The sequence below is a fragment of the Cyrtonyx montezumae genome, unplaced genomic scaffold, assembly GCF_038088225.1.
Source record: "Cyrtonyx montezumae isolate F1298 unplaced genomic scaffold, pur_monq_1.0 scaffold_2, whole genome shotgun sequence".
Taxonomy (NCBI): Eukaryota; Metazoa; Chordata; class Aves; order Galliformes; family Odontophoridae; genus Cyrtonyx; species Cyrtonyx montezumae.
Window position 1 is genome coordinate 32,382,260 of NW_027071936.1, and position 11,447 is coordinate 32,393,706.

Genomic DNA, 11,447 nt, shown 5'->3' on the forward strand with positions numbered 1-11,447 from the left:
AGTGGTACCTCTGAGCCACCAGACTCTGTACAGTCTGCCAGTGTTTGTTCTGCACTGGGAGCCCAGAACACATGACTTGAGATGCAGCCACAGAATAATGTGGAGCACAGGACGGTCACTTCCCTTGGTTTCCTGAACAAGTTCTTTAATGCAGTCCAATGTGCTGTTAACCTTCACTACAAAATGATTGAGGCTGGAAGTGATTTTGTGAGGCCATGCGGTTCAAATGCGCTGCTCAAGCAGTGTCACTCAGAGGCCGCCTGATGGTCTTCAAACATATCTGAGAAGGGAGACCCCGCACAGCAACTCCAGACACCATACAAACGCAGTGCTGACTTGTTCAACCCGTCCGCAAGAACTCCCAGCTTGCTTACAGCAAAGCAGCTCCCTAACCAGTCAGTCCACAGCCAGTATTGTTGCATTAAATTATTCTATTCCAAGTGCAAGACTCCACTTCTATTCAGCTTCACATATTTCCCAACAGCTCAAGGACTGTGGAGACAGAGACCAGACTCTAACTCTTCATCATTTGTTTTTGTTGTTGCTCTCGCTTTTTCTTAGTCATTGGAGATCCTCAATCACCATCAGCTTTGTTTGTCTGCATTTCATATACCAATAGAAATGAATGATCAGAACATACTGCTACTCACAATAAATCTGTTAATTTACTTTCTCAAATGAAAGGCTAGTTTATACCTATTAGAACTGTTCCCCATCCATCCTGATGTTGATCTTTTCAATGAAAAATTACTTCAAAACAGGTTTTGTGGAAACATTTCCAATTTCCAATTATTTTCAGATCTGTTAGGTTAAATTTGTAAAGCCAAAAGCTTTTTTTGTTGTCGTTAAACTTATATTCTTGCAGGTAACCTTATTTCACTTTTTCTTGAAGAAATATTCACTTTGAGTATTTTTCTTTGCACCTGATACAGTGGGTAATTGCCCTAATCAGGAATAATATTAATCTAGCTAAAACCACTGTTCCAATCCAATATGGCAACTTCTGGCTTCCTATTTTCACTCGTTGCTTCATTTGTCCCTGTTCTACAAGCCATCCAAAGGACACTTTCCCACATCCTTTATATCCCAGTGAAGATGTTTTCACATGCACTGATAAATCAGAAAACTGTAATCCTACAAGAATAAAAAAATACAATAAAGTCATTTCATGGTTTGTCCTGTGTTTTCTTATCTTTCCTTATAAACACAGCCATCGACTCACTCCCGTATTTAATTATTAACATATTCTGGAATCCCTTGTATTCATCTGAAAATTGTTCTACTCCCAGTACCTACTAAAAACAGGCTGCAACACAAACAGACAGATTACTGGTTGTAACCGATGCTGTTACAGTTCTTGCTCAACAGGAAATACAGCAGCCACCTCTCTAACAGCTTAGAGATTTGGAGTGTTAGGATCACAGGAACTCCAGAAGGAAGTGCTCCATTCTACAAGGTGTACTAAAATACACTTCAGTTCTATTATTTTTTAAGCTTCTATTCTTTCGTTATTGACTGATCTCCTTTATAGAATTAGTTCTCCATTTCTTAAATGGAGGTCGAGTCATGAAGCTCTACTGTGGCTTGACTGAGGAGAAAAACTGAGAAAAGGCTGTAAAAGGAAAGAAGGTGCTCTTTTTGTTTGTTTAAAATCAAAAGAACACTTACCACTCCACTCCTTATCCAGATCTTTACTTCAACACATTTACATGAGTTTCCCTAATGAACAGAATATTAAAGGCATTCTCCTAGGGGTTATTGCTTAGAATGATGAGATCTGTAAACATGAATATAATCTCAACTACTCAAAATTCTTTTAAAAGGGCCAGGAAAACATTTAGAGAGTTAAGTCAACAACCATCTGTGATCGTAAGTTGTTAGCTAACACCTTCGCAACAGATACAAACTTCACTGCCGTTCCTATGACTCTCATTGACAGTAACTTGTGAAAGCATGCTACTGAAGTAGGAGTCTGAAAAACTCCTGCACATGAACTAAAATATACCAAAGATGTTGTATATGACGACTCTAGCTGAATGCCACTTTGTTCTGGTGATGGAGAAAGAAGGCAAGCACTCTGATGAACAGAATGTCTAATACCTCAGTGAAACCAAAACTTCTCTCCAAAATCCACCTGTCATCAAGTTTGCAAAGGAAAAAAAAAAAAGCAAGTTTTCACTTTAGAGATACACAAAAATATAAGAGCCAAAACTGAGAAGTGTCAGATCCTATGTAAAAACTTTTCCAGACTTTGAAGGCATGCACAATGCATACCAGAGGTTTAGTCAGTGCAATCATTATTTCATTTACTTTAATTTCCAGAAGAGAAAATTAGCCCTTCTTTATATTAGGCACAAGTCCTACAGAAAGTATACAGATACGCTACTACAAACAAAATAAAAACATTCTTCTCTCTTGATCCTGGGGAGCAACTTCTAATCAATGCTAAATACATTGCTAATCCTGTTGAAACCCTCTAATGTCCGTCTAGGAAGCAGTGGGGGAAAACTTCAGATTTCTTTCTGAGGTTTGAGGGAGGGCCCCTCTCGAAAGGCAGTGTTCCAGAAAGCCCAGCTGAAGTACCTTTACACCAATGCACACAGCATGGGAAATAAGCAGGAGGAGCTGGAAACTGTGATGTGCTTGGAAAATTATGATATAATTGCTATTATGAAAACATGGTGGGACAAATCTCACGACTGGCAGAGTGCAACTGAGGGCTACAGGCTGTTCAGAAGGGATAGGCAGGGTAGGAAGGAGGGGGAGTTGCCCTTTACATGAGCTCTGTCTTGTTAACAACCATGTCCAGGTTGAGAACTTACGGGTTAAAACCAGGAATCAGTCCAGTAAAGGACATCTAGTGGTTGGGGTCTGCTACAGGCCACCTGATCAGGAGGAGCCTGCTGACAAGGCCTTCTTGCTTCAACTGCAGGAGGTGTTGCACTTGCCGGCTCTTGTCCTGACAGGGGATTTCAACCCTCCAGATATCTGCTGGGATAGCAGCACAGCGGGTTACAGACAATTCAAGAGATTCCTGGAGTCTGTTGAGGATAACCTCCTGGTCCAGGTACTAGGCGGACTGACCCAAGGTGAAGTCTTACTGGACCTGGTGCTCATTAGTGCAGAGGAGAGCATTAGAGAGGTTAAGATTGAAGGCAGCCTGGGCTGTAGTGATAATGTCCTAGTGGAGTTTGTGATCTGGAGGAATGCCAGCCTGGCGAAAAGTAGAGTCAGGACCCTGAACTTCAGGAGTGCAAACTTCTGGCTGCTCAAGGAAATGCTGAAGGGAAATTCCTGGAAAACTGTCCTTAATGGTGTAGGAACACAACAGAGCTGTCAGCTCTTTAACAACACCTTTCTGCGAGCACAAGAACTCCCCGTCCCCTGGCAGAAGAAATCAAGCAGAAGAGGCAGGTGACCAGTGTGGTTGAGTGAAAACTTGGAAGCTTAAAATGAGGAAAAAGAGAGAGATGTATAGGAAGTGGAAGCAGGGCCCTTCTAGGAAGAATACAGGGACGCTGTCTGTGTTGTGTAGAGATAAGATCAGGAAAGCCAAGTCATGGATGGAGCTGAATTTGGCAAGGGATGTGAAAAATAACAAGAAGGACTTCTACAGGTACATAGACAGGAAAAGACAAACCAAGGAGAGCGTTCCTCCTCGGATTAATGAGGATGGAGAACAGGCTTCCTCAGACATGGAAAAAGATGAGGTGCTCAAAAAGTGCTCTGCCTTGGTCTTCACTGGTGGCCAAGCTCCCTGTGTCTGGCAGGACCCTGATCCTCTAGGTGTGGGTGAGAGGAGAGGATTCTGCTCCACTGTAGCAGTGGAACAAGTCCAAGACCTCCTCATGAAACTGAATGTACATAAGTCCACAGGGCTGGATGATATGCATCCAAGGGTTCTGCGAGAGATGGCTGACATGGCTGCTGAGCTGTTCTCCATTGTATCTGAAAAATCATCACTGCCGGGTGAAATCTCCGGTGACTGGAAAAAGGGAAACATTATTCCTATTTTCAAGAAAGGGAGAGGGAATTACCTGGAAAACTACAGGCTGGTGAGCCTCACCTCTGTGCCTGGGAAGATCATGGAGCAGATCCTCCAGGGTACCATGTTAAGGCACATACGAGATGAAGAGATGATCCAGGACAGTCAGAATGGCTTCACCAAGGACAGATCTCACCTTACTTATCTGGTGGCCCTCTATGATGGAGAGACAGCACAAGTAGACAGGGGAAGAGTGGCAGATGTAATCTATCTGTATTTCTGCAAAGTCTTTGACACGGTTCCTCACCATATCCTTCTCTCTAAATTGGAGAGGTATGGATTTGAAAGGTGGACTGTTTGATGAATTAAGAACTGGCTGGCTGGTCACTGCCAAAGGCTTGTGATCAATGATTCTATGTCTGCGTGGAGGCCAGAGACGAGTGGTGTCCCCTAAGGATCAGTCTTGGGACCGGTGCTCTTCAGCATCTTCATCAGTGACACAGATGATGGAATCAAGTGCACCCTCAGCAAGTTTGTAGATGACACAAAGCTGAGCAGTGCAGTTGGTACACTGGAGGGAAGGGAAACCATCCAGGACCTGGACAGGCTGGAGAAGTGGGCCCATGTGAATCTAATGACGTTCAACAAGGCCAAGTGCAAGGTGTTGCACTTGGACTGGGGCAATCCCTGGTATTCATACAGACTGGGGGGTAGAATTCCTGGAGAGCAGCCCTGTGGAGGACTTCAGGAAGCTGGACATGAGCCAGCAGTGTGCACTTGCAGCCTGGAAGGCCAACTATATCCTGGGCTGCATTAAAAAAGGGTGGCCAGCAGGGAGAGGGAGGCGACTGTCCCCCACTACTCAGCTCTTGTGAGCACTGTGTCCAGGCCTGGGGCCCCCAGCACAAGAAAGACACAAAGCTCTTGGAATGGGTCCAGAGGAGGGCCACTAAGATGATCAGAGGGCTGGAGCACCTCTCCTATGAGGATACGCTGAGGGAACTGGGCGTGTTTAGCTTCAAGAAGAGAAGACTGCGGGGAGACCCCACTGTAGCCTTCCAGTACTTGAAAGGAGCGTATCAACATGGGTTGATAGTGATAGAGCAAGGGGGAATGGTTTTAAACTAAGACGGGAGATTTAGGCTGGATGATAGGAGCAAGTTTTTCACTCAGAGAGTGGTGAAGCACTGGAACAGGTTGCCCAGGGAGGTTGTGAATGCCTCATCCCTGGAGGCATTCAAGGCAAGGCTGGACATGGCTCTGGGCAGCCTGCTGTAGTGGCTGGTGACCCTGCTCATGGCAGTTGGGTTGAAACTAGATGATCTTTGAGGTCTTTTTTAACCCAGGCCATTGTATGAATCTATGATTCTAAAAACTACTTCAGAGAAGCTTCAGATTCAGAATCTCTAATTCACTGCTTCCAAGTGAAATTCCAGGGATTACTTTAAAAGCAGGTGAGAAGTCTCTGTAATATTCTGTCTTTGTTGTTCTGTAATAAGATCGGAAGTAATGAGCAGTAATTCCAATTACATTATCAATAAAAACATGTTTTGTGCTCAGTATTGAGCTTTTACAAAGTATGTTAAATCAACTCTTTGTGCAAAATATGTTAAATTCAAAAATTAAAATCTTTGAATAAAATGACTGAACTGTACAAGCACCCTTAAAGAGAAAAAGTAACCTATTAATTTTAACCTATTGCTCAGCAGCTCACCTCTGCAGCTGTAACTCCTGTCTGAAACCAACTGCTGTCAGGAATAAAAAGAAGAGACAAAAGATACAGTGCAGGAAAAGGTTGCAAACTGGACCTCTACTATGTATTGCAAGCTACAGTAGCTACTAAGACTTCTATATGACTGTACACATTAAATGTTTGTGCTTATTTCAAAACTAGGAAATAAAAACTCAGTTCTTCAGGTACTGGGATCACACTGCTGATTCGGACAGTTACACAGACACTAATAAAAACAATTACAGTAATGGACTTGTTCTAACCCAAGCAAAAGCATATTCTGAGGTTGGACAGAACTGTTCTTCTGTCCCCCTCGTACACGTGTATTATACTGTCAGGATCTACAAAACAGATTTCCACATCTAGTTTCCACACACATTAATGGATGATGAAGCAGTCACCTGCCCAGACTTTCTCATTCTGAATGCTACAAAACGTTGACACACAACAGTGTACAGAACCTGAATTTATTTTGTGTGGCTTAAGCAGAAAAACGCAGTGAACAGAACACAGAGATTTCTGGGCAGCAGGGGGAGTACGTGGCTCAGAACCATGCACAAAGTGAAGAAAATGTGATTTTTAAACACTGCTCGTAGCATTCCCAAGATTATCAGCGAACAGACCTTTGAACCAGGAAAGATAAACAATTCAGCAATATTAAGCAAGAGTCCAAGGTCGAATGGCTGCTGGCTCTCAACTTTAGTACTGCAATATACACCACAAAATGCAGTGGTTTGGCTATCAGTACAAAAATCTGTAAATATTTTTAAAAGCAGTGCATTTGCTCTTTAAGCTGGAGAGAAGAGAAAGGTATGCATAAGGAAAAATGAAAGGCATTATTATGACATAACACTAACAGAAAACTTGGTTAAACATCCCAAAACAAAGAATCCTGATGTTTTGTTATACACACTTTAAAGCTGATCGTATAAAAGACTGACCTATGCACCTAAGCTCCTTTTAACTGTCTTTGCAAACGATCACAGGTAAAACCACCTTCAGACAGGAAGCCAACTTTCTTCCTGTTGTTTAAACAACAATTAGTAAAGTGAGAGGTATTTCTTTCTTCTGTGTTTAAATGATGCCACAGGATTTGTAGAAGGATAAACATACACCAGTAGACATAGTGGTTAACTTAAATACCTTTAGAACATTTTGTGTGGCAGCAGTACCCTGTATGGCATATTCTATGAGGGAGTGGGACAGCCCAAGAGGGAAAAAGTGTTTCATGCAAAAAGCACACGAAGTGCCAGAAGTGAGTGTGGGCTCCTCTTACACCAGTGAATGTAGGTAAAATCCCTCTTGCAGTAAAAAAAATTCCAAAGTGTCATCGGGGAGGAAAAACAAAAGTAATGATTCTTGCCATACAGGTAAAACATATGAAAAAATGTGTAATAAAAACCTTCTTTACATGACGCCCCCCTCTTTTTCCCCCCAGAAAGAAGAGTATAAATACTAAACAGTTTAATGACAACTTATCACTTCACACTGTACATCACAATTTGAATACTAGCATACAGATAATCAGGACACTGACAAGATGTGCAAAGTACTGATCTTCAGCTGTATTTCAGTAGCAATGCTTATGACTACAGCTTACGGAGCATCTCTGTCATCAAAAAACCTTCATGGTCTTCAAACATTAATAGATGATTTAGAAATATTGGAAAAAAGCAAGAATGTAAGTGGATGGTTTTCCTGTATTAGTTACTTTCTGTTAACATTTTCTACTTATTTTTTCTATGCATTTTGTCCTCAAAAATTAATGTTTTCTTCCTCTTCTCTACAGAAGATTCATCTTGACCTCTACACACCAAATGGGAAACAGGTGAGTTTAAGCCTCCTGTTTTCAGTATTTCTATGACACGGCTACTTCAAAATGATGCATTATAGATTTAGACCAAAATAATTCACTTATCCGAAGGGACAAGATAGAAAGCAAATTTAAACTGTCTGAATTCAGTGTGAGGGTAAAATGGTTTCCTAAAATACACTTCTGCCTTTAATTTGTATTCTTAAACATTAACAGGGTAACGAATGGTATTATTTCTTGGTCTCTGCAATATAAAACATAAAACGAATCCTTTGTATTCATTTTGGTTACTACACAGTTCAATTTACAAAAAAAAAAAGTTCTTTTTATCAATTAAATGTTGTGTAATATTTGCAGAAAGCAATACTGTTGTATCAACACTAATATAAGAACAATTCTGAGAATGACAGAAAAGTTAGAAATGATTTAAAAACAGCAATATCCGTGCTAAAACACCTGTATTTTGTAAAAAAAAAAAAAAATGCAGAGACAGTAGTTGGTTCTTTCTAACAAGTTACAAATCTCCCATATCCCATCAACAATGAAACTCAGTTATGCTCTAACTCCAGAAGTAAAATTTAATCAACTCAACCTAGAAATATTTAGCTGTAAGTTCTTACTTTGTGGTGTTCAGTAAGCATGTAGGACTTAGTTCCATGGCAATACTGTCACTGTGGTTTTCTTTTTTCTTTCTTTTTTTTTTTTTTTTTTTAAGTCCAGGAGCATTATCAGACTCTGATAATGCTCTTAAGCTGAGCTTTATTTCCAGTTGATGGGTTGCTGATCTGTACAAATTTTCTAATTTAGTGTGCAAGCAACTAAAAAGAATATCAATTTGTTGTCATTGGGAAGTAGTTAAGATACTCATGCAAGTTAATTACTTGGAGCCTACAATGAAGTTTTTATTCCAATAGATTGTCATTTAAGAGTAATTTTGTTTGAGTAAAGATTTAAAACCAGATTCTGCAACCACTTCCTTATCTGAGTCATTTTTCTTACATGCTGGCAAGATCAAGATGTAACTATCTCAGAGCTCCAGTGCTCAAATGTAGCTGTGTAAGACTGATTAAGTAGCATATTATTACCAAGTGCCTGAAAGGGCTTGTAAGAATGATGCGTAAAGCTATATACCTATTCTCAAATTCAGACAGGATGCGGCCCTGGGCAGCTTGATCTAGTGGGCGGCAGCCCTGCCAAGGGCAGAGTTGGAACCAGATGGTCCTTAGGTACCCTTCCAACCCAAGCCATTCTGTGACTCTATGACATTCAACTGCAAGATCAGATAAAGGCATTAGATAAAGGAACTGAAGTATGCTAACTGAAGACTGTCACTGTAAAATAGAGGTTTTACTAGTAACCCTTTTCCTAAGACAGGATTTCCACGCAACAACTGGAAATAAAGCTCAGCTTAAGAGCTAATACAGCAGCTTCAGGTTCCCAAGAGATATCTCACCATTGAAAATGTCCTGTAAAAATCATCTACATTTTGAAAGCTACAAGAAATTAACACAGAACTAAGGCCATGCATAGAATCTTATAATGTGACTTTGAGGGAAAAAAAACCACTATACATTGTATAAAAGGAAGCCTAATTCCTTTCTCATACAAGGATAAAAAGAATGGACAATTAAGAGAAAAAAAAATTCTATGTTCTTCAGCAAACATTTTATATAAATATTCTCTCTATATATATATGTATTGACTTTGATTACTGTATTAGGAGTGCAGCCGACAAACTCTGCAGTGTTACCTGGACGAAATGGATACTCTGGAGAAAGAAATTGAAGATGAGGCTGAAATTGAAGAAGCTGCTGCAATTGCTCTTCGAAATACCAAAAAGAATCTCCGGATACTCATGGTAGGTAATCTTTATGGTCAGTTAGTTAAAAACAAACGTGTTTCAGCAATAATGAAAAAGAACATCAGTTGTTGTTTTTTTTAACCTTAAGGTCTTTGTGTTATGGTTGCTTGAGAATACAGCTTTTTGTACAAAAATAATGTAATGTCAAACTACTTGTCTATTTGCTGAAAATCCAAAACTTAAAAGCAGTTCTGAGCCACAGTAACTATGTAAGTCAAAATTTTAAGAAGTATGAGATCTGTTCTCTTTGCTAAATCATGTAAGTCACCTTATACTGTAGAAGGGTAACAATTATTTACGTGAGCAGTAGTTCAGAAAACTGTGCCATAAACTCTAATTGACCCAACAGTAAAACAAGTAATACCAAAGTGCACTCTGATAAACTACATAAACAAATTCCTTGGTTTAGAGATCCCTTTATAATTTTAGAACTTCTCCTCAGGCTAGAAAGTAAGATTTTCCTCAGCTGCAGTACTCATCATAGAAAGTGAATGCATTTAGCTTGCAGTATTTTTCCTTTTACAGAAGTTCCCTGAATAAGCAGCCTCCTTCACTGTACCATCCATTAACATCTACCAACTGAAAAAAAAACAACCCCAGACATCTGAAATATTAAGGAATCTTTTCTTTAACAGACATGCTAACACTACGTGGCAAGAGAACTACCACCAACTAACAAAATTTACTGTATTGCAGGATCAAAGTCCCATAGGAAGTGAATGTAATATCTGTGAAGCTAACGACAAGAAGAATTTTCCTGAATTTCTCCAAGAACTGACCAACTTTCTGAGATCTATGCAAAAATAAGCAACAGATCATTTTTATTTTTACTGCTATATTATTTATTTATTTAATTACAAATAATTTATATATTTTATCCTGTGGCTAACTAATCTGCCGTCCATTTTGGGACTACTGTATGCTTTTAGTCCAGGTGATAAGACATGTGATCTAAGATCATATTTGATCCTTTCTGTAAGCCCTACGGGCTCAAAATGTACATTGGGAAAGTCATTGACTCTCACTTTGTCAGTAAAGTGACAACTATTTACTGAAATAATTTTTGAAGTCACTTCTAGATGACATTTAATAAATTTCAGTAACATGAAAATCATATTTAAAGTCTTCCTTTTTAAATGATACTTTCACTGGTGACTCATTAACCTCCTTAAAAATATACTTAATTAAAAAGCCAACAACATTTGCCAGTATAGAAGTGTTCAAGTACCATACTCCAACCAAGACACTTGCAGACAATGTAGGGCTTTCCAGCTTTTCAAAACTGAGATAAAATAACAGATTATGCTGGCATACAGCAGAAGGTATACCATGGAAAAATAAATGCAAGAGTACCAAATTGTTTGCCCCTCCAAAAAATACCCAAAGCAATCCCAAACCACCAAACTTTTTTGTGACCTGTTCTGCTTAGCTACATACCCTCATATACTTTTTGCAGGACGTATTTTTCTCCGTGCTACAAGCAAAATATGAGGTTCTCAAAAATGTACAGAGACAATTAGAACAATTAAGCACTTGAAATAATAAATATACAAGTAACTTAGGTATCAACATTCCAGAACACTTACATAGCCAGTTCTTTCCAGCAGTGACTGACAAAAAATTGATAATTAATGTTTAAATCCCAGCAAATATGCACTGCGTTAAGCATTCACAAAAGTCTTTTCGTGGAACCTCGGAAATGTGCTTCAAATGAAGATGGAGTCAGTCATGTGACATTCTAAGATTTATGCAGAAGGAAACAACTAAGAAGAGCATTTTTTACAACCCCAAAACCACCACTAAATGCTAGCAATGCAAATTGTAATTGATGAAAGTAAGTTGTACTACAACAGTTATCATTTTATCATTTCGTCTTTGATGTGTTTTGCTGGTGGGTGTGGTATGGAGTATTTCAAGTCATACTTAAAAACAGACTAACAATGGAAAACACAGCAGTTTTCTTGAATGCTGAGAAAAGAAAATTAGCCCTCATGATAGCTTTTTGCCAAAACTGAGAAAATACTTACAGCACTGGTATCTGTTGCTCTACATCTCT

At 39.5% G+C, this 11,447-nt stretch overlaps 1 long non-coding RNA gene across 1 annotated transcript in view; it reads right to left on the reverse strand.

The window, feature by feature from the left end:
• Positions 1–11,447, reverse strand: part of LOC136048928 (uncharacterized) — a 41,860-nt gene extending 30,413 nt beyond the window's left edge. Inside the window, exon 1 of the long non-coding RNA XR_010622243.1 lies at positions 11,419–11,447. This is a non-coding gene — a long non-coding RNA (uncharacterized LOC136048928). The remainder of the gene's footprint in view (positions 1–11,418) is intronic.